This window comes from Megascapheus bottae, chromosome 9 (genome assembly GCF_031878675.1).
Source record: "Megascapheus bottae isolate mThoBot1 chromosome 9, mThoBot2.hap1, whole genome shotgun sequence".
Taxonomy (NCBI): Eukaryota; Metazoa; Chordata; class Mammalia; order Rodentia; family Geomyidae; genus Megascapheus; species Megascapheus bottae.
The window spans coordinates 45,131,306-45,154,895 of record NC_143517.1 but is presented as its reverse complement, the minus strand read 5'-3'; the positions used below and the strand labels follow the sequence as shown (position 1 = coordinate 45,154,895).

Below are 23,590 nucleotides of genomic sequence, written 5' to 3'. Positions count from 1 at the left end.
TTACAACTTGACGGGGAGTGAGGAGAGAAAGTGAGAGAGAAGGAGGGGGTGAGTAATGCTGCTGGAAAGGAAATGTACTCATTACCTTATTTATGTAATTGTAACCCCTCTGTGCATCACCTTTACAATAAAATAAAATTTAAAAGAAAAGGAATCTTGGCAAGAACAGAGAATGTTTTCATAGGAGGGAGGGGTATATTCACTGCATCAGATATATTAAGTTGCAGAAGCCTTTTCTTTAAGGTATTTAGTTGTATTAACAGAAAAAGAAGCATCCAATCCCCTTCAATGGACGTGGTATCATATAGCTGCAGAAAATCTAGCCCTAGGATAAGCACCAACATTGTAGATTTTGAAAATAAGAGATGCAATCATGATAGGAAGTAATTTGAATATATTCTGAAATACCTAAATTGAGTAATAATAAAACTACTCTTCACTATGGACTTTCCCTTATGTTATTTCCTTACTGCCATGTTAACTTGAGCTGAATTATTTTTCAATATCTATTAAAAGCACTTCAATGTAGTATTTCTTTACTACATATCAGGAATGAATCCAGTTGCTGATTCTACTTGACCATTAAACAAAACATTCTCTAAAAACTAGTTCTATGTACAAATTTTCTATATAGACACTTATATTAGTACATTTTATCCTGAATTTTTTGAGAAAGCTACTAAAGTTTTGAGTATAATATAAAGTCTACTGTTATATATATATATATATATATATATATATTTAACACAGCAAGAGAAGGTTTTAGTTAATGTCTTTACAACAATCATTTACTGAAATTTAAATAAATACCTTGATTTTTAGACAGGACAGTTTCATCTGTTGAGACAATTCATGTCCACTTGCAGAAAGATGATGGAAGGAGAGATTTAGTAATTAGTGAAAGTGATGACATTCATATGTCATTTGTGGCCCACAAGAGCAAAAGGTTTTTTTTTTTCCCATATGTAGCTGGATGTAGACAAAAACTAACCTTGGGCAAAAGGAAATTTTAGAGTTTCAGGATTCTGACATAAGAACTTTCTCCTTCTTTCCTAGAAGATAATCTTAAGAGCTGCCAATCACCATGAGAAGGTCTAGTGGGGAGAAAGTTATGGGGTTAAAGCATCAAATGCCTTCTTAGCTGAGTGAATACAAACAAGAACCTTGAAATTGAAGGTAACAGTTTAAAATGCTTTCCAAGTTGTTGCAGGTGTCAGGAGCCAGTGATTTGTGAGCTCTGTCCTTGCTCTTGCTTCACCCTCTAACCTTTGTCCAGGGCTGGCCTCACAAGTGGCGCAAACAGCTGCCAGTGGAGTGAGATCTGAAGGGCAGCAAGAGACCTAGTTGGCCCTAGGTATTTTCCCATGGGTCTGTCTATATTACTTAGCACAGCATCTGGATCAATACATCTTGGATGGATAGGTGGATGGATGGTTAGATGGATGGATAAATGGATGAATTTATTCAGCATATATATACAAATGTGTGTGAATATATATGACTTACATGTATCATATGCCAAGTATTTTGCAAAATGTAGGCAACCCAGAAATAAATACAATCACAATGTTTCTAATTTTCATGAGATGCACAGTCTAGTTAGAAAAAAGTAAAATCAGTACAAATTTATAATTGTATAATAAACACAAATAATTAGAATTATAAGAAAATAAAATAATTTCAATTACAATTATAATACAAAAATTATACATTAACTAAGACATAATAATTATAATTATAAATGTAAAAGTTTAGTATATAAAAGTTTCTAAGGCTCATGACCTTTAGCAAACTATTTGTAATTGTAATATAGTGACACTCATTGAAGTATAAAATGATTGGTAGGAAAAGAATTATTATTTAACATTGTAGTGACAAAAATGTAAAAAATTCAGGAAATAACTAAGAACTTCTGATAAATGAAATGCAATTCAAGAAGGGAAAACCTGAATGCTCAGACTGCTGTCAAAGCAGAGTTGTACTAACTAGAACATGAGGCAGAAACCATACAAACCAAGACAAAGCCACCACTCCTGGAGTCAGGGGCTGAAGAAGCTGGAGGATGGAGAATCAACAGATCAGAGTCCCAATGATAAAACTACTGGCATGCAATCTTAGCAGACAGGCTGTCCACAAAGCCCCACTCTGAAAAAGTTTGCATGAAGAGCTTCTTTTTTTTTAATGGAAATGTGAGAACTTTAAAACACACTGCAAATTGCTAATACACTAAGTATTACAATGAAAGCTTAGGGTGATTTCAAATACATGATTTCTTCACTGCAGACTAGAGTATTTCTTGTCATTTCTAATGCTATCTGATATTTCATGTCATTAGGTTAGTCAGCGAGAGTTATCTAAATAATAATAAAATGACTGTCATAACCGGCTATACTTTATCTTTCCAAGGTGGCAAAGCTGCTACTAATTCTACTGAATGAACAGATGAATACACACAATCTGGTGATATTTTCTATCCTGAGATCCATTAGATTTATGGCACATTCATAACATCATCCTTCATTTCAGTTCTACTCGTGAGAAAATTATAAAAAAAAAAGACAAAAGCAAAAGACCCACAAAAATGTCCAAAGCAATTTAAAAATTCCCTTGAATTCCTGTTTTTTTTTTATGTAAAGTGCCCTAGCTTTGTTTTTGTATTTGATTAGTCAGACCTTGGAAGCTCTATTATGTATTTCTGAAGCACATCAGCATAGCCCAAAGTCAGCTTTTCAGGGTAAATAAGTCTTCAGCTAAATTTGCCCTGCTTCCTGGTGTCTATTTTAAAATTCCGAAGATAAGAGTCCCCGTATGTACAATCCATTATCACTAAACATCTTTCACTGCTGAAGTTGTGCTTTCTAAGAAGTTGTATACATTGAATTTAAACTGTTCATAAAGACAGCCAAGGCCACTTCCCCACCATATCTCCTTCTTTGTTTTGCTATTTTCACCATGAAGATTCTTTTTAAAATCAGATGATGGGACAAATGAAGGAAAGTCAAACCTCCAAAGCAAACATTTTTTAATGTGTTAAGTTTCTCGCTAACAAATTATGAGTTCTGCTTTCTAACAATACCCTCAGAAAATTCTGGAACATCATAATAGCTCTCACACAATGACTTGAAAAAAAATAACTGAATTTAAATTAGAAACACATGCATAAAATAGCAAACATTTAGAAGTCAGTGAATTAAACGGAAAACACCTCTGAAAATACATATTATATTGGTATTGCAAAACCACAACTTTCCTAATATTGAATAGATTCTGAAAACAGCTGGATTTGGATTTTCTCTAATTTCGAGTGACCAGAGTGCCACCAAAAAAAAAAAAAAACCCAGATGATTAGCATTTCTGTACATCCCTCTTACTCTGAGAACTAAGTAATGAGTAAGAGTGAGCTGCCAGTCCACAGCTGGGTTTTTATAGTAATGGAGTAACAATGGTCTTTGAAAGTCACAGATAATCCTCACTTCTCCTTGTGATCATCTGTTTCAACCCAAACTTTCTCTCTGGAACACATAGCAAGATCCAGAATTGACTGATGAGCTCTGTTTCCCCTTCCTGACCCTGGGTGCACACTCCTCTCATAGAGGTGCAAGTGACCAAAAAGCAGGAGTGGGAGGAAGACGAAAGAAAAACAAACCAAGGGATCAACCCCCAAGTGACTGCTGGTTGGATGTTTTCTATTATTACCTCATTTGAGCTGTTTCAGATGTTCGTTCCACAGACTTTTATGTGGTATTTTCTTTCCTCTTTAGAGCTAACCCGACATTTTCTACATAGGCTGGCACTCAGGATGCTCTAACATAGTATTGCCCTCCTTTCATTACACCTCCCCTCCCCCGAAAACAGCCTTCTAACTTGTACATGATATGATGCCAGTGATGAGCTAAATGCAAATCAGATAATAGGGAGTGACAATTGAAAGGCAGTTCTTCCGTCCTGGGTATTTTAATGTAGCTCTGAAATCACAGAGAATTTTTTTATAATCTGCTCTTTGGCATTTGGTTACATCTGCCATAAAGGGTAATGTGCAGTTTATAAAAATATGATACTTGCTGAATTGTGTTTGATCTACCCTCTCTATCGGGGTTCTTTCAGATTCCTGTATCATGAATTAAACATAGGAGGCTCTCATTCATTTAAATAAAATCCACCTACTGGGGCCATATGTAAGGCCTGGGTCAGATTTGTGGAAGTACCATTGTGGAAGAGAACGCCCTCTGACCAAGTCTTTTCTGTTTCAATTGTGCAAAGGCTAAGAATGAACACCAAAGAGGAAGGAACACATCAATCTGAGTCACTAGCACTTCAAAGGTGCTGCTCTTTCTCAAAGGACTAATACACTGCCAGCTTTCACCAGATATGGACTAACTTAAAGGAGGGTTTCCTAAAGGAGGCAGACTTTATGTAAAACTGCTTTGTGTTTGCTGAAGGATTTAATGGTAGAGAAATTCCTTTGTAAAGGATAAGAATACCTTAAAAAGTCATTATTATGATGATTTATGAAGTCAAACTTGTGTTCCAAGCATTATGCTAAGTGCTTTTCGGAAAATCTATGATTTAATGATTTTAAAGAACTTCTCTTTAAAAGAAACATTATTCCTCATCTATCAGAGTAAATAAAAAAAAGACAGTATAGGGAAATACTTGCCCAGGTTCCTTTATTTTCTTCCACAATGAAATTAGGCCTGGAAGAGCACATACTTGAATATTTTATAGGGATACTTAAAATTGTCTTCTAGAATTTATAGATGATGATACAGTTCACTTTGGGGATTCTCAAAAGAGACATTTTCAGAAAAAAATTATTTTGACTACTAGTGGTCACTTATAGTAATGTGAGGATGTCTTTGAACAAAATATTATCTGTATATATGGTGAGACTCAAATTGGGATACTTTTAATATTTGTTTTCACTTTGTATTGTCATACTTTTACTTAAGTTAAATCTATTTCTTCATGTGTCATGTTTATTAAAGGGAGAAATATAGAAAATAAGAAAAATCAGGTAACTGAATAAAAGAAGTTATCAGGAGCAGGATGAAGGAATCCAAGAGGGAGTAAATTTGAACACACCCTCAAACAGGGTTAACTAAACAATATAATACTTTACTGCATTGTTATAATATTAGACATATGGGCACTTCCAAGCAGAAGGGGCGAGAGTATGAATTAGTGAAATACATCCATCCATACATAGAATATAAGATATAAGTAAATCCAAGGCATTGCTATTATTATAAATGTTTGCCTGAGTAAACCCATGAAGGAAGTTAAAATTATTCATCTCAGAAGTCCAAGTTAAAACAAATACAATGGCTTCCCTTCCTGTCTGACTACGTCCTGTTCTACTGATGGTGGAAATTACAGTCATTCGCAAGCTCTGATGACTGGAGTTTGCAAGTGGGTCACAGACACAACTTTAAATGGGATTTTCTTCAGTCATAATAATTACTTCTATGAATAGATTGCATAAAAATATCCATGCAGGAGAATAAAATTTGACAAAATCTTCATTGAGTTTTTTTCCTAAGACTGAAACAACAGGGCAATAGGATGCAATGCCAAAATAGTAATACAACATATAATATGTAATATGCAATGTTCACATATATAAGGTGATATTAATTTTTCGTAATATTAAATGGAACATACAACATATAGTCTATGCTTTATATAATGTGCAATTATATAGGTAATTCAAAATGTGCTGCACAATGTACTCTAGAGTTTACAGAGAACATATACAAAAACACATGAGAAGCACAACAAAGTGTTAACACAATTGAGTCCTTAAATAAGATTAAATACAGAAAATATCTGAAGAGTTAAATCTGAACTTTAACAATAGTTATTTCTGTAAGCCACGTGAAGGCCATGGAGGAGGAATTTTATTTTCACCTTTTATTATTAATAGCATTTGCAGTTTATGCAGTGAGACATATTTATGTATAGCAATGAGAGATATCTGTGGATAACATATAATTAAAATGATTTAAAATGTTTAATGACTAAAAGAAAGTGTTAGCTATTTGCTTTAGCCAAACACTAAAATATTGGCACATATCAACAAGTTGTTAGAACTGTGAATTACTTCCTACAAAATATGAATGTTTTCCTTCTGCCTTAAACTATTTTAATTTTTGTGGCCAGCACAAAGCTGATCTTGGCAAGAACAGTGAGTGTTCTCATAGGGGGGTGGGGATGTATTCACTGCATCAGATATATTAAGTTGCAAAAGCCCTTTCTTTTAGGCATTTAGTTGTATCATCATCTCTTTAACAAAACATTTTTATTTTTCCAGTTTTAATATCCTTCTGTGACCATCTCACTTGATTTCTCTTTGGTCCTTCTTCCTGACAGTAATGCAAAACAAATTTTGATAAGAACGTCTTGTTCACTTTTTGACTGCTCAACTCCTCTACAGCCAGGCAGAGCCAAAAGAATGTTAATATTTTGATAGAAAATCATTTTATTCTTGAATTAGGTTGATTTTCAAACTGAAAATAGGCACATTTTGTTATAAATACAATTTCAACTTATTTAGATATATAATGGTATACAAAATAAAAAATGAAATGTACTCTTAATTCTTTCCCAACAAGATTATATCAGTATTGTATGTTTTTGTTTTAGGTGTATCAAATTTCTTATAACTTGGTTATTTTTCTATATAATTTCCTCATTGTTCTTATTGTCATTTATAGTAGCTACATGGAACTTTGCTATATGATATTGCCTTTTTAGACATTAAGTTTTGTATCCACTTGGTAGCCAATTTGACTTACAATAACAAAGGCTGAATGTTAGCTGTTCAATTTTCTTGAATCCCAAATCTATCAAATAGAGTTAAAAAGTAAAGTTCTGTGAGGCTGGGTGTGGTAGTAACAGAGGCCTCCAATCCTAACTACTTCAGAGGCAGAGGTCAAGTGATAAAGGTTGAAAGCCAACCTGGGAACAAAAGTTCACAGGACTCCATTTCAACCAATGTCCTGGCTAGGTGTCAGATACCTGGTACCCTAACTACGGGAGAAGCACCTGTGCCTGTCATTCTTAGTAACCTGGTAGCATAATTAGGAGATCCTAGACCAAGCTAATCTGGGCATAAAAATGTGAAAGCCATACCTGGAAAATAACCAGTGCAATAAAAGGTGGGGGAAGGGGGAGTAGGGGCTGGAGGTATGGCTCTAGAGTTAGAATGCCTGCTTGTCTAGCAAGCCTGACATATTAGGAGGTGGGAAGGTGGAGCCTTGAGATAGGTTTCTTCCTTGATAGGAACAGCAGCAGGGGCTGGGAGTTTGGCCTAGTGGTTAAAGTGCTTGCCTAGCATGCATGAAGACCCGGGTTCGATTCCTTGGTACCACATACATAGAAGAAAAAAAAAAGTCAGAAGTGGTGCTGAGGCTCAAGTGGTAGAGCTCTAGCCTTGAGAAAGTCCAAGGACAGTGCTCAGGCCCTGAGCTCAAGCCCAGGACTGGCAAAAAAAAAAAGAACAGCAGCAACAATAAATAGACATGCTTAGAGAAACTACCTTCTTCCATTTGGATATAACTGAGGTGTGGTATATACAGAGCTGCAAAATCATTTTATGACCATGGGGAATGAAATCTAAGAACAAAACTATATTATCAATAATATAATTTGAAGAGTAAAAAAAGTAAATTGCTAACATCCTTTTATCTTTAAAAACTCAATATGTAACAAAAAAGTAACGCATGACCTATTATCAGCTGGTTTAATTGCATAGCCTAGGGTTTATTATTGGTCAGAGACACTTATAGTCACTATTTAATTGAATTCAGAAAACAGTTCTAAGTAATTGCTTTGCACCAAGCTTAATTCTTGATTTTTAAGCACATTGGTGTTTGAGCCTCTGTCAGTGGTCTTCTGAGACCTGGTTAACACAGGCATTCTGAAAAATAATTTTCCTTAAACCCAAAGGTTAAAATTATTCAGGCAGCATAGATAGAACTGAAAGGTCCACCAAATAATGATCTCCCATGGTTATAGAAAACGAACTATCAAGGTAAAATGGACAGTATGATTGAAAAATAATCTCCTGCCTTGAAAATAAATTTTAACATTGGACTTTCATTTTTGAGGTTCTTTATTTGCAGTTGGACTTGGAACTCAAGGCCTCGTGCTTGCTAGACTGATGCTCTCATATCATCTATTACCCCTATCACTTCTTGCTTTCATTATTTGCCTACTGCAATCTTCCTATCTATGGCCTCTGACATAATTAGAATGACATGCCAAACTCATTTGCTGAGTTTTATATGAAGTCCCACTATCTTGTACTTTGGCTAATAACTATTAAACAAATCTCACTTTTGCTTTATGCTTTTAAAGGTTTGAAAGTATGTTGCTTCAAGGGCATTAGAACAGTATGTCTTCTCTCTAACCTACTCAACAGTATATGAGAATCCTAAAATGAAACAGCCAAGAATTTCCTAGTGATTTTTTCCAGTAAAAACTTACATTTTAGTGGTACTGTGAGATTATTTTTAATTTTGGTTAGTGTTCTTTTGTGTGTTTGTTTAATTATTTATTTTCTCTTGAGAGGGTATTTTCATTCAGAGTGTGAAAAACAGATGGGAAGAGAAGGTTATATTTGTACTTTGAGTCTTGAAAAATATAATCAATAACAAGGAAAGACCATGCATATTCCACTTTTGATTTAATGACATGTGGTAAGTTAATATAAATGAATAACCCAGAATATTCCACTGAACAGGAGAAAAACAGTGTAAGAACAACAGAGACTTACACTACTGATGGTTTGGGATAATTTTTACTAGGTTTTCTTTACCAAACGTAAGTCTATGGACTGAAATGACTAAAAGTTAGCAAATTACCAAATGTATTGCAAAAGCAGCAGGCACATACTTCAAAAGTATGTGACAGGATAAAGTTATGTACTAGGGTAGTTAGAGTACATTTTCATGTTTTTGACAATCACCAGTGATTTCTTCACAAGCCCAGTATAAATCTGTCAACTTTGCAGTTATTTGTAGGAAAACATTCATGTACTAATACATGCAGACATTTTTCCTTGCTTACAAAACCTATTTTCTATAGCTATCCTACTGTGTTTTCTAGTTGATAATTATTGTCTTCCAATGGCTATAATGTTTGAGGTTTACTGCTATAGAAATGTACCATTCAAGCTGAAAGCATTCACTCACACCTGTACTCCTAGGCTATCTGAGGATCATGGTTCAAAGCTAGGTCCAGCAGTAAAAACCCAGAGATTCTTGTCTCCAATTAATCACTAGAAAACCGGAAGTGGTGCTATGGCTTAAGGGGTAGAGTGGTACCCTTGAGCTGAAGAGCTCAGGGACAGGGCCCAGGCCCAGATTCAAGTGCAACAACCAATAAAGAAAAAAAAAAAAGAGAAAGAAATGTACCGTTCATTTTTTTTTTCATTAGGTTTGTTGACAACCTACAGTTACACTATTGTCCACTATTTTAGGCATTTAAAATATATAGCAATGAATCAAGCAGTCAAAATTGCTTCCTCTCCTAGAATGTCTACAAGGTAACATGCTGGCCCAGGCATGCACACATGTTAATATATTCATGGAGCATATTGTTGGAGTTGGATCCTTAGTTTACAAATACACACACACACACACACACACACACACACACACACTCACACACACATTTAATGTTTCTATAAGGAATTTTAGTGTAAGTTATCCCCTTCTTCCTCTTCTGACCACTCACAAATCAGAGTTGTGGGACTTACGTTGTGCCTCAACTCTCAAACATAAGATGGTATGTGTTTAGTCAATTGTTACATTTTCCTGAGGATGTCTGAGTGGCTCCAGTAGGTTTCTTGAAGCCCTATGTTTGGATGAAGAGAAGAGATACATCAGTCTACTTTGTCATGTGGACTCTTCCTGACATGTGGGAACTAGCCAGTTTGCTCCAGATTTTACTAACTCCTTTGTGCTCTACAAGTGTATTATGTATTATGTATTATGTATTAACCAAGCAAGACACATCTTCACATAATCCAATGCCTTCTGCCATGATGGTGGATCATTTGATTGCCTCTGTCAAGTTTTGACACTTCACCAAACAGGTGATCAGAACCCAGGTTCTCACTGAGGAGAGCCAGGGCCAATTCCTTGGAGATGGTGGTAGCTGGAGCTTGGGTAAGCCACTATTGGCAAGTTCTAGGACCACCTATACCCTCATTGTCAACAAAAGATCTAGAATCATCTCTAGTGTTTCATCTCTGTGAATCTTTTGGTCCCCTGAATTCAACATGGTAGACTTAGTAATGGGAAAATAATGAAGAGTTTGACACAATGTTGGACAGATGAGTATATTTCTTCATACTGATGAATACCAAAAGAGCAAATCTTTTTTAATAGTACAATAAAAATTACAACCATTTATTTTGGCAGCTTCTTTGTTTAACATGTTATGATATCCTTGGAACTAGTTCTTGTTTTCAGGGAAAAGTTTTTAAGCAATGCCAACTGTCTTCTTCTGTTTAACTCTCTCTTCAAGCCTATCATAGCCCTTGACTTTGCCTCCAAAGCAAAACTTCTAGAATAAGAGATGAAATGAGAACTTTACAAAGTTGTCCCCTGCATTTTTTCTGAACTAATTCTGTCCCCTAGTTATATTCAGTGTAATGGTAATGTGTCATTTAGTTTGGAAATTAACATGAATGTTTTGAAAAAACCAATGGAGGCTTGGAAATGTGTGTGCTTGTTTTAAATAAGTATTCTAATTTCTGTTACATTTTATCTGCTCTTGTTACTTCCTAATTTGGATATTACAGCTACTGAAATAACTCAGAAAGAATTCTCACGATTTCCCACAACAACTAAACTATGGAATACGGAAAATGTCCCAGTGTCGTGTCAGGTTCACTTTCCAAGTATTATGGTGACTTCTCTTTCCTCCTTCTGCGTATTCTTTCAATCCCACCACTGGAGAAATAATAGAAAAAAGGAGAAGTGTTAGCTATAATTATAATAACAGTGATAATAATAATACATGAATAAATACCTAGCTTTATCTGGAAATTTAAAAAAATAATTCTGGTTATCACTCTGTGCAGAATAGTTTGATTTAAGTCTATTTTGAGACCAGAAAATGGATAATATGACCAGGATAGAAACCTTTCATGCTTATGAGGCATGAAAAAACATTCTTTGGACTATTTGGTTCAAAAGGCATCATCACACTTGGCAGAAAATTTGAAATCATAAAGAATTATAGAACACATAGATGATTTCCTTTTTTACAAATACTTCCAGGAAATGTTGATGCAAGGTTCTCTCCCTTCAAGTAATAACACAAGCATTTAAAACTATTTAATTGCATTCTTCAAATTCATTTGAGGAAAATTTTCACTTAACTCTAGTATCCAAAATAATGTATGTATCACCTGCAATGAAAAACATTTCTTTGTTAAAATGAGCTAAATAAGGCTCTTCATAATGCTACAAGTAGGCAGTCTAAAATTATTTATTTGTATAAGGTCAGAAATTTCCATTACTATTTTAAATAGAGGCTGTTTGTGAGAAAATATGCCTGGGATTGTTCAAATTGCCCAAACTCATTAATATGTTAGATTATATTTTCATATTCTACATGTCTTATGATCAGTTAGAAACTGCAAAAAAATACGTCTCTAAATGAATCAAAGACCTTACTTACAAAGATAACTAAATTTTTGGAAAGTACTGCTGCTTGAGGCGAATCCACTACATCTGGTCATTTTGCCTGTAGAAGTTCCTAAGACTTTGCTTCATCCAGGATACTCAGAGATATCATCAGAACCTGGGTAAGGGCAGTTCGGAATTAATTCGCCTCCTAATAAAGGACAAAGACAGCACAACCCTGATAATCTGATACAATTTACTTTAGTTTTATTTCAACTCTGGTATTTGAATCACAGGACACCAAAACCTTTATACGCATGGACAAGTTGATCATTTAGGATATTTTGTAGTTGTTGCTTTTGAACAGAATATAAGGTATTGAGAAAGAAAATCTGAGTCTTCTTTCATTGAGGTTTCCCTGTAACCACTAAACCTGATCCTAAGAAAAATGTAAGTCTAGAATGGGGGTAAAGATAGTAGAACCAGATGAGAAAATGGTTCCAATGGGACAGACTGATCAGTAGACTCTGAGACCTGACTAGTTCTTTCCATTTCCTTCCTTACTCAGGAGTGTAAACTTATTTACAACTGCCCTTTTTCCTTTTTTTAAAAGGAAAATAAAACCCCTACATCTTACTCTAAGAAAAGGGAAATGCTTGCATAAATGAGAAACATCTGGCTTTGTTTTATTGGAGGCTAAAGTTTTCTACTTGGCATCATTCTGAGTGCTTGCCATAGGCCTTTCAGATGTCTATGGCCTGTCAAGTATAGGTACATTTATGGAAGGAGGAATAGATGAAGAACAAGTAATTACACATGCATTTCCTTTAACAAATAAGTTTTGAAGTATTCTCATGTTAAAGTACAAAATAAATGAATCACATATTCCTTCTATATGTGACTAATGTCATTATTGAAAAAGTAAAAAATGATCCACTCTGCAGTTCTCCAGGGTAGGGTTATAGCTCTTTACACAGCATCCCTTTGTTCTCACTCTTATCAGCATTTGCCTAATTCTCTTTGGTGTCATCACAGAGTACAAAGGAGAGCTGCTGAGCTCTCAACCAGTTTTTACTTGGTCTTATAAACTACACAACAGGAAACAAAACTATAAGCACTAACCATATTAGTCTGTGATGGAAAAGTTTCAATAGAACAATGTTTGTAGTTATGTTTGATGTTCATTTCTTTATATAGCTATTATCTTTCAGTGAAAGATAACACTGATTTCTTATTATAATAGGAGTTGAGAATCTTGGTTTAAATGTCTAGTAATCTTGAAGGTAATATCTAGAAGGGAAAAAAGTAGAGATAAGTGAAAAATAATTTGGTTAAATGAGTACTATTAGCAGCCCCACTAAAGATAGGCAAGGGCCTATTCTGAATTTCCTCATGTGATGCTCAATCCATTATTTTATTTTCTTTTAATACCAGCAAATAGACAAGAGCTAATATCCACTAGTTGCCTAGTTGATATTGTTATTTTGTCATTATATGTTCACTCACTGGCTATGTCAGACATTATTAGCATGTACTCTCAGATAGTTGTATCATTAAGGCAAGCTTTTCTCTATGTCATTAAAGCTCTGAAATGTTTTCTAACTCAATAGCCAAAAACATCTACTAACAGAATAACACAGTTTTCTACATCGTTGAACTGAACCTCATTTCTTGATGAGGGTACCTAATGATTACAAAGTATATGCTGGCTTAAACAGTTTTCTCTGAGAACTGTCAATTTTATAAGTTGTTTAATGGTATATACTGGATAAGTTTGAGCTAAATCTATAATCTATATGGCATGTTTCAAATCAAGGCATATATAATTATGTTAACTTGTTTCTTAACATGCAGAAGTGTCAATGTATGTTTATTTTAGACATTATGAATTGCCTTAAGTTTCACTCAAAGTGAAATATTTCAAGCAAAAGTTATTTATATTTTCTGTTATGACTTTTTTGTGTGCTGGTACTAGGGCTTGAAATCAGGACCCACCAATCTTGCTCAGCTTTTCTGCTCACACTTGATGTTTTACCATTGAGTCACACCTCCAATCTCTCATTCTGCTGGTTGAGTAGACATGGAGTCTCTTAGACTTTGCTTTCTGTGGTTGGTTTTGAACCATATTGGACAGCAGAAAATAAAATCATATTGATAGCTAATTAGACATCTTACTGATCTCCACTGGGCATTTGTAAGTAAAAAATATAGAAAATGCAATCAAACAAGAGCATAGAAATGCAAAGGATCTTAGAGATTACTGTCTATTCCTATATCCTAACATGCAGCCTTTCAGCCACTCCTTGCAAAAGTCTGATGAAAGACTGGGCATAGAACCCCAAGGCCCTGAGTTCAAACCCTAGAAAATCCAATCAACCACTTGATCTGTGCGAATCTGCAGACATAACATTCATATACTACTTGAAGGAAAAATAGGAAGCACGCAGGCTGAACTTGGGCAGAGAATTCCCTTCAGAAATGCTCATTACATTTTGAACAATTCCAGCATTTTGCGTGGTCTTTTCTGTATTTCTCTATAACATTCACTCCTTCAGTATTTATTATTAGTAATATCATCTCAATATCCTTCCATCTATAAGCCACTTGATAGAATTAACCAGATCACTTTGTCTAACTTAATTACTCTCGGGATTTTTAGGGGTGAAAGGGTCCATAAGGAAGCTTCAGAAAGAGCCACTGTGTTTTCAAGTGTATTATTAATGTTCCATATTGTTTCAATATTGTCCAAATAATGAATGAGAAAATTAATGTAATAAAGATATAAATACAAAAGAAAAAGCTTTGCAAAACTGTCCTGAAGACTAGAATAATTTGGGAAATTTAAAAAATCATGTAAGTTTATTATGCACTTAAAGAAAATGTCCAACGGCATTAAGAGCTAATCTGTTTGGTCAGGATGGCTCCTATCATCTTACCTCCAGATAGCCTACATTTTCACAAGTGAGAAGAAACAGGCACTTTGTCATGATATCCCTTAAACACATTCTCCTTCCCTGCCCCCTCCCTACTGCAACTCTGAAAGCTCACTCCTCTTGGGTAAACCCTGATAACATGAAATCTGGAGCTACCATGGAGGCTGTTTCAATCACCATGCTCCACCGCCTGGCCTTCTGTCTGAGATGAGATTGGGGCTGTTCTCTGCAGAAATTCTCATTAATCTTCCCCTGGCTCTGGCCCCTGATCTCTGAGAGATAGTCCAATGCCTGGCTTGTATGTATTCTAATAAGGGTCAGACTGGAGAAGGGATTTAGCTAAAATGCACTGATCAAAAGTAGACCAAGAAGGAACAGAAACTCTGTTGTTCCATGGCTCATGCAATGGGAAGTTTATCTACCTTCCTGCCTCGAGACAAAAAATAACTTCCAGCTCTAATCCTAGTGTTAGGAAAATAGCAGTTTCCATAAAAGCTCAGAGGCTACCACTGAATCATTCCTTCAGGATAAGCAGCCTCTCAGCATTATGGAAGTTAAGCAGTTAAACTCCTATTCTTTCTAAAGAGTTTAACAGCATCAATAGCAGAAAGTCCCCCCATCCCACTTCGTTTTCCTTAAGGATCTGCTCCTTTGCGTTATTGTGTATTACAGAAGTGGGTAGGGTTATAACCACGCTAAGAACCACAGTTTATAATCATCCTAAGGAGATTTTAAGATGCCAAAAAAAGACAGGTTTATCATGGCTTTTGTTACTTATACAGCAAATGACTAGAAACTTGTAAGAAAATATATTTAAGAACAGTATAATCTTAGTGAAATTGTAGCTTCATTACTGATAATTAGGATTTTTTCCTCATTATTACTTAAAATAAAATTGTGTGTTGGGGGGGAGGCAGAGGGAGGGAGGGAGAGAGAGAGGGAGGCAAAGAGGGAGGGAGGCAGAGGGAGGGAGGGAGGGAGGGAGAGAGAGAGGGAGGGAAGGAGGGAGGGAGGGAGAGAGAGGGAGAGAGGCAGAGGGAGGGAGGGAGGGAAAGAGAGAGAGTTAGAGAGAGAGAGGGAGGGAGAGAGAGAAGGAGGGAGGGAGGCAGGGGGAGGGAGGGAGGGAGGGAAAGAGAGAGAGAGAGTTAGAGAGAGAGAGGGAGGGAGAGAGAGAGTGAGTTAGAGTTTTCTTTTACCAGAGTTTGAGAGTAACACAATATATTTGGAGTATGTGGGGAAAGATGTAGTTTAACACCTTAGATGTATAGATGACTTCTTCCATGACTTTGAAAGAAATCTGTCAGAAGTGAGATTTGACACACCTTTCTGGGACTAGGTCCTACTAGTACTTATACTATTCTGTAAAGGACTGTTTCTCAGGCTATTTAATACATTATTGTGTGAAGGGTTAAGAGACAAGTCTAAGTTCTTTCAAGAATGAAATAGTTGAATAAACCGAGATGCATTTACTTTTATACATTGTGCTGTAATAACAGGGAATGAACTACAGGACTCATTTGGCTCCGGTGATACCCATTTTCTTTTGCAGAATCCTTTTATCCACTAGTGTGTATATTACAAGCTCACCTTTGCCAAACAATATAGCTGAGTGTCAGCTTGCTACCTCAGGTCCTCAGGGACATCCTAGAGGAGGAAGTCACGTGTGTGTGTAGGGGGGGTGTCCAGGTTATTGTGTGTATTTTTCTTTTTTTATTGTAATTCATAGAAGGGTTACAGTTATATTCGCCAGATAGAAAGTGCATTACTTCACATACATTGATAACCCTTCTCATGTTTTTGTCCCAATTCCCTCCCCCTCCTCTCATCTTGTTTTCCTCCTACCCTTTCCTATTTCAAATAAACAAATAAACGTATATACAATATACCAGATATCAAGGCTAGATACTGTAACAATATGAAAATAACCAAGGGACAACAAAAGAGATGAGAGACAACATAGTACATTAAGAACAACAATCATGCTTTATAGAGCTCTTGTTTCCATATCCTGTTTTATGCCTATTCTAATGAATGTCATATACATTTTGAAGTTCGTAGAAGATAAAGTAGAAAAAAAACAAAGAATAGGCCAGGCCTCCTGGTGATCTGGGATTAAATTTTGTTTTGGTTTTTGGTTTTATTTGTTTATTTTTTTGTCACATAGCCTCATACTCTGTGAAGTGTGCTCATGAGTCTAGAAGCCCAGCCTACATACAAGTAGGAGTTAAAGTTGTGAAGCTGCAAAAGAATTAGGATCATAGCCAAAGACAAATTCTGGTCTTGGTCAACTAATTGTCAATTTAAGTAATTCCTTACTAGTAGCTAATTACTTATTTATTTATTTATTTATTTATTTATTAAAATGATATCTGGTAAATCATATGAACTTTAAGGAAGTACCCTTCAAACAATTCTTTCAAAGCCAGTTGTTGTGGCTCATGCCCATAACTCCAGCACCTTGGGAGGCAAAGAAGAGAAGGGCTTAATTTTGAGATCAGGTGGAGAATAAAAAAAAGTTTGTGCAAAATTCATCTCAACAAAGGTGGGTGTGATGGTGTACACCAGTCATTCTAGGTACACAGAAGCCTGTACATAGGAGAATCATGGGCTGAGAATGGCCTTCGCAAAACTTGACATGCTATCCCCCAAGTAATTAAAAGATAAACAGGGCTGGAGGATGCCTGAAGCAGTAAGGCCTTTCTTTGCTCAAACAAGCTCATGAATTCCAACCTCAATACTACCCCAAAGTAATTCTTTGAATATTCAAAATTACAACTCTTAGTCAAAAGGGTCTCTTGTTTCCCAGGCCTTTTTTACTCATTCAATGAACAGAATCCAGATTGTTCAGACTTGTTGGACTCAAAGCCTAACCTGGTTTCTTACGAGATCTATGATCATATGTTAATTCCTCAATATCTGTGATCTCAGATTTTCCCACAGCAAATGAGCATAAGAATAGCTCCTACATCAAGGGTCATTCTGAGAATATAAGGAGTTATTATTTGTGAAGCATTTGGCATAATGCAGCAAGCATAAGTTGCTATTTATTTTTGTATCAAATAATTAAATAGCAAAATTAAAACAATCCTCTTATATGCTGACCATTTTGTATCATTTCTGGATGATGCGATGTGGATTTATAATGGATCCCTTTCAAGCAATGGATTCTCTGGTGACTTCATTCTATGTTTGGTTTCGGATAAAATCATGGTTTAGGTAATATCAATTACCATACAAGCTACAGGAAGACAATACTTTTGATCATTTATTTCAACAATACTATGTAGAACAAAATAACTTTCAGAACATTTACCCCAATATTTTCAGTCAACTTAACTGAATGGTCCAGGAATCTTAGTATGATGTTCTATTTTCTAATCACAAAAAAGTGATTATTGTTCAACTGTAAGTTCGTGTTAAATTCCAATGGACTCACTCTCATAAATCTCAAATCTATACTTAGTAGTCAGCTATGAGTTAGGAAACGGAGTTGAAATAGAAATAACTCTCCTGAGAATGAGATTAAAAATGAAGAACTCTAGAAATTATTGGCAAGCAAATGATGCATTAAAATTTATGATGAGAAATTTACCTTATAGTATGTGTGGCCTGTTAACCATTAGAGGGAATGCAGTTACTGAGTTTAGATGTAAAGCCTTTGAAATGTATAATTTGTTACATGTTTTGGAAAGGAAATAAGAATTATAAGATGTTGATTTTATGCTCTCAAAACACTGGCTTCAATATGATTTTCTAAAATAAAAACAACCTTATGCTTTAATATTTCTGGCATGTTGGAAAGTGTAAAGGGATATTATAATATACTTGCCACATTGTCTTGTTCAAAATTATGGGACAAATAATTGCAACCTTTTTCTAAAACTCTATTATATGAATTTAGTCTCAAATATATTTGTATATATATATGGATATATATCCATATAGAGTCCTAATTACATTTTTAATATTTCTAAGGAGCTACAAACATGCTGTCTTGCACAGACATTTACTTTGGCAGTTTGCAATTGTTTTTATTATATGTTATCCTCTGTTTGGCTTTGCTGTAAGCTAAAATAGAGAAAAGATGTTCAGGAAAATTAAGCCAACTCTCTCGTCTGAAGATGTGAACAGTTCCCAGTGGAGGATTTGTGATGGAACTAACAGACACTAAGAATCCTCTTCAATTTGCTATTTATCAAGGTTCTGCCACATCCATTATTATGAAATATAATTGCTTTATATATCAAGTTTATTCCTCCCAGACCTAGACTTCTAAAGAATTATCCTTCTCTCCATTCCAAGGCTGAGTCTGGATCGCCAAGCTCCAACATGTTATGCATGGCAGACCTAGATACATCCCAAAGAAAGGCAAATTCTGATGGCTAGCCCTTCACACATAGCCATTTCTGTGATAAAAACAAACTCATAAAGTAGGTAGAGGGCGTGTTTTACCCATTTGATACATGAGGAAATAAAAGACTTTAACTTAAAGTATCTGGTAGTGACAAAGACAAGATTAGGGCCAGTTTCACAGCAATAGTATATCTCCATTTTCATGGCACCACATTTTTATTCTGAAAAGCCATATCAGTACAGGGTGGTCTTGATCATGCAGGAAATGGAATCAAAATACTGGGCTCATTTGTTTAAACTGAGTTACTATAGATTCTTGTAACTATGTGAATTGATGTATTCTCATTGTGTGTACTGCCACATATACCTATATTAACAAATTAGACAGAATATGACAACTTCCTATTAGCCAAAGTATATAATAACTGAAAATGCATTACTGAAATGCTACTCACATCTAAGAAATAAAAGAAATCTCTCTAATATCAGTTTGATTCATATAATTTAATAAGGGTTTTTTGGCAACAGGAAACACAGAACACATGAAATGCTGCACAGTTTTAGCCACTCGATACAGATATACAGCCAATGCCTGCAGAGGCATTGTGTTACTTCTTTAATCTTTGTCCTGACTGAGTTAAAAATTCTGTAATACAGGAAGTTTATTCTACAGTCTATGCTATACAGAGAGACCAGACAGGTAGACAGGAATGATAAAATCAGGCAGTCTGTTCATACAAATGAAAATGGAGTAGGGTGCTTTGGAATAAGATTTAAGGATACCTTCCTGCTTGCTTTAGTTAGACTCTACCTCCAAAAGTTTCTATCTCCCCCCAATAATTGCATCAGATTAGGAGTCTGTCACTGAATTAATCCATTGGTTCTGTCAGAATCCTCAAGTCCCAACCGTTTCATCAATTCCATGTGTCTGGATCTACTCTATGAGAACCATGACTACAGACAGAGTATAATACACTTCTCAGACAAAACTAGTATCTGATAAATTGTTCTGAATAAATTAATAAATTCTCATCAATATCATATCATCTTGCCTTAGAATATTCCATTTCTTCTACATGTTAAATTTGAAGATATCGCTCCTTGGTAATCTACCAAAGCCTTCTGTATATGAATATTAGTTAGTTATTCACATGTACAATTGTGCTAGTATAATAGTAGTAACATATACTGACTTTATTATATGCTAAATCTTGCTGCCAATATTTTATATGTGTTGGTTCTTCTCAAATTCTACGACAAAATTATATTTCACAGCATTGCTATCACCTCCTTAGTCAAGTGTTTGAATGAAATTCAATTATAATAAATGAACTCAAGTCATGATTTTTGATCATTTTATATTATTTCTCCCAAATATACACATAGATAGAAAGCTACTTATTGGATTCCTTCTTTAATAGGTAACAGTAGTTACCCAATGATTTTGAATTTCAAGATACTATCTCTTCCTGTTATATTTTTTCTTGTGATAAATTTTTATATAACATTGGGAGGTTTACTATTATAAACATTATCTGCTACTGCTGAATTTGTGTGTCTCAGATGAGAGTGGAGAACAGACTACAGAATAGATTTATATACTTACTAAGCAAGAAATCTTATTCTGGAAGTGGTGCTGTGGCTCAAATGGTAAAACTCTAGCCTTGAGCTGAAGAGCTCAGGCACAGTGCCCAGGCCCAGAGTTCAAACCCCATGACCCTCCCACTCCCCCAAAAAAGAAATATTATTCTTACAAATAAGAAAATGTTATTTACTTTATAGCCAATTGTATCTTTTACAAGTCGTAGATACCCTTCTTGATTATGATGACCTTTTGCATTGTATCTATAAGTATTTAAGGAGTTGGAAATGGATTTTATTAATTTCAGGTAGGTTAGTAATTAGAAGTTATTCCTCATACATATTAAGAATCATCTAAGTATTTCTTTGCTAGCCATGGGTTTGTCCTTGGACTTTTTCTCAAGGCTATTGCTCTATTACTTGAGCCATAGCACCACTCCCAGCTTTTTTCTATGTATGTGGTACCGAGGAATCAAACCTTTGTCCTCATGCATGCTAGGCAAGCACTCTACCACTAGGCCAAACTCTCGGGCACATCTAAGTATTTTAAAACACTCCTATCTTCCCCTAATTGTGCAGATTACCTGGAGTCCCACTCAAAACAAATTATGCAGAATTCCTGAACTGGAACACTAGCATGTGTTCCTGTGTGACATAAGACCAACAACTACTGGGTTCCATGAATTACTCAAGATTTCGAATCTGAACACTCAGTTCCATACTTCTGACTCCAGTGGTTTGGGGTAGTGTTATGAGGTCAAGAGGAGGGGATTCCACATCCTTCCAAGTGGGGATTCCATGTCCCAGCAGAATCCACCACATAGAGAGTTTCATATAAAAAGGTGAATTTATTGGGGAAGTAGATGCTGAACTGACCGGCCAGGGACACGGTGCAGACTCGGGAGCTGACACTGTGACCCTGAGCGGATATCCCCCCTCCCTGGAAGGGCAAAGGTGGCTGGGCTGTACCATTGTCGACCTTCCACAATGGGCTGGGAACGCTTAGGTATTGCGGATGGCGCCAGTCCCTGCTCCCCTTAACACTTCCTGCTCCCCTTAACAGGTAGGCCATGGCCACCTTTCAAACACAAATCAGTTGAGGTGTCCTCTCTTAGAGACTGTGGATACCTTTAATTATGTTCCCACATATGCAATGATAAGACTCTTGATCTTGAATACTAAATTTGCATAAGCTTTCATAAATAAAATACTGATTGCTTAACTGCTTTCCTCTGGAACTTGGGTTGTAGAGAAATGCAGAGCTATAGGAAGTCACACTCCTCCTACCCTCAAGTTCCATCCACTCTTGCAAGACTGTTCCATAAACAGTTGAAATAAATCCCTATGATTATTAAGCACGGGACTCCTAAATAGGCTAGTCATCCTCCTTTCCAAAACTTCATGGATCAGACTGCCAAGTGAAAATAAGTGTTAAGTGTCTGGATAATCAGGTTTTTTTTTCGTGGTGGTTCATGAGTTTTAGAGAAGGTGTACAAATGCTTAGATAATTCTAACCTGGACCCATAGTTGTTAGACCTTCAAATTCAACTACCAATGAGGCCTGGAATATAACATACAGCTGCCAGAGGTACTGTACTGACTGTCAACATGGAACTGGGTGTCCCAGTGAATGAGCCCTGGATGTCACCCTGGTTAGGATTAGCATGCCAGTTTCCCTAACTTTGGAGATCTCAGCTCTACATCCCCCCAGTTCTTGGATCTCTACTTCAAATCACTCTCTTTTTTTTTTGTGGAGACACAAAATCAGTCTAATGCTCCTACAATATGTCTCCCAGTAGAGCTATTCACTTCCTGTGTCTTTACAAGTCATGGTTAAGATCTCAACCTAAACAAAATAACTACAGGGGTCACCTGAAATCAAGCCACCTCTGTGGTTAGCCCCTAGAGCTAAAAGTCTTGTAGTTTTCCTTCCTGTTCTGGTTATCTATTTGGTACACAATAAACTGCCCCTAAACTTTATGGCTTAAAATAAATGGTCTCTCATGGTTCTTGACTGGGCTTAGCTGGCCAGTTGTTGTTTGGCTTTCTCACAGGCAATTGCAACCAGATGTCCAAAGAGGCTTGGGGTTATGCCTGGGGCCAGACAACCAAGATGATCTGCTCAAATGACTGGCAATTGATACTAGCTATAGGATGAAGTCACCGAGCTCTGGTGATGGAAGAAGCTACACAGAGTATCTCCACATGAATGTTTGTCTAGTCACATGGTGACTCTGCAGGTATACTACGAAGCTTCATGAGACCAGTTCACATGGTGATATTTCTGCCACACTGTACTGATAAAAGCAACTCAGAAGGCCATTTCAAATTAAAGGAAGAATTTTTAAAAATCCCTCTTCTTCATACAAAGAACAGCAAACTCTTGAAAAGAGAGAAGAACTGTGGTGAGCATCATTAAGGAATTGTCCTCTTTTAACTCCAATGTTTTACTGCTTTGGAGGGGTCAGTTGAGACAAATAATCCTGAAACCTTTCAATCCCAGAACTCTTTTACAGTCACATTTGTGTCTATGGGATGCATGTGCTGATATTGATTAGAGACAGAGTCTTGCAGTAACATGCTAGAAACATGGAGATGTGATACTGCTGAAGAAAAATTGCTAATTCCATAACAAGTGTAGGGGTGAGGATTATCTGGAGAATGACATAGTGTACTTAAACTTAAAGCATATTTGCTATCTTACTGAAAATAACAAGAGGAAACTTAGTTATCATAAGTGCTTGACAGCATAAATAACAGGTTTGATTGAAAGATAGCTGTATTTTTCTAAAGCAAAACCTTTTTGTGGGTGGGGTGGCATTGTTTTATACTCGTGTAAATCTCTTTAATTGAAGACAGCTGGATCTCCATAGTTCCTGAAATTAACCAAAGTATATGAAGAAAATTCAGAAATATGTGAGGGTAAAGAGAATTTTAGCAATCTCTTCAAAGTAGTTCTAAATAGATACTGCTCTCATATACACCAAACATGTACATATTTATTTAATGTAACTGAGTTGTAGAAGCTTAATTCATGTCAAAAATATTTTATACATTCCGTTTTATTAAATGTCCATTGGTCTA

General features: G+C 35.8%; 1 protein-coding gene and 1 long non-coding RNA gene across 3 annotated transcripts in view; one reads left to right on the top strand and one right to left on the bottom strand.

The window, feature by feature from the left end:
• Positions 1-23,590, top strand: part of Angpt1 (angiopoietin 1) — a 211,740-nt gene that overhangs the window by 68,587 nt on the left and 119,563 nt on the right. The gene's annotated exons all lie outside the window — the stretch shown is intronic.
• On the bottom strand, positions 10,415-12,928 carry LOC150059121 (uncharacterized). The gene is made up of 3 exons (XR_016536593.1): positions 12,762-12,928; positions 11,695-11,850; positions 10,415-10,961 (listed from the first exon to the last, which is right to left on the bottom strand). It is a non-coding gene; the product is annotated as an uncharacterized LOC150059121 (long non-coding RNA).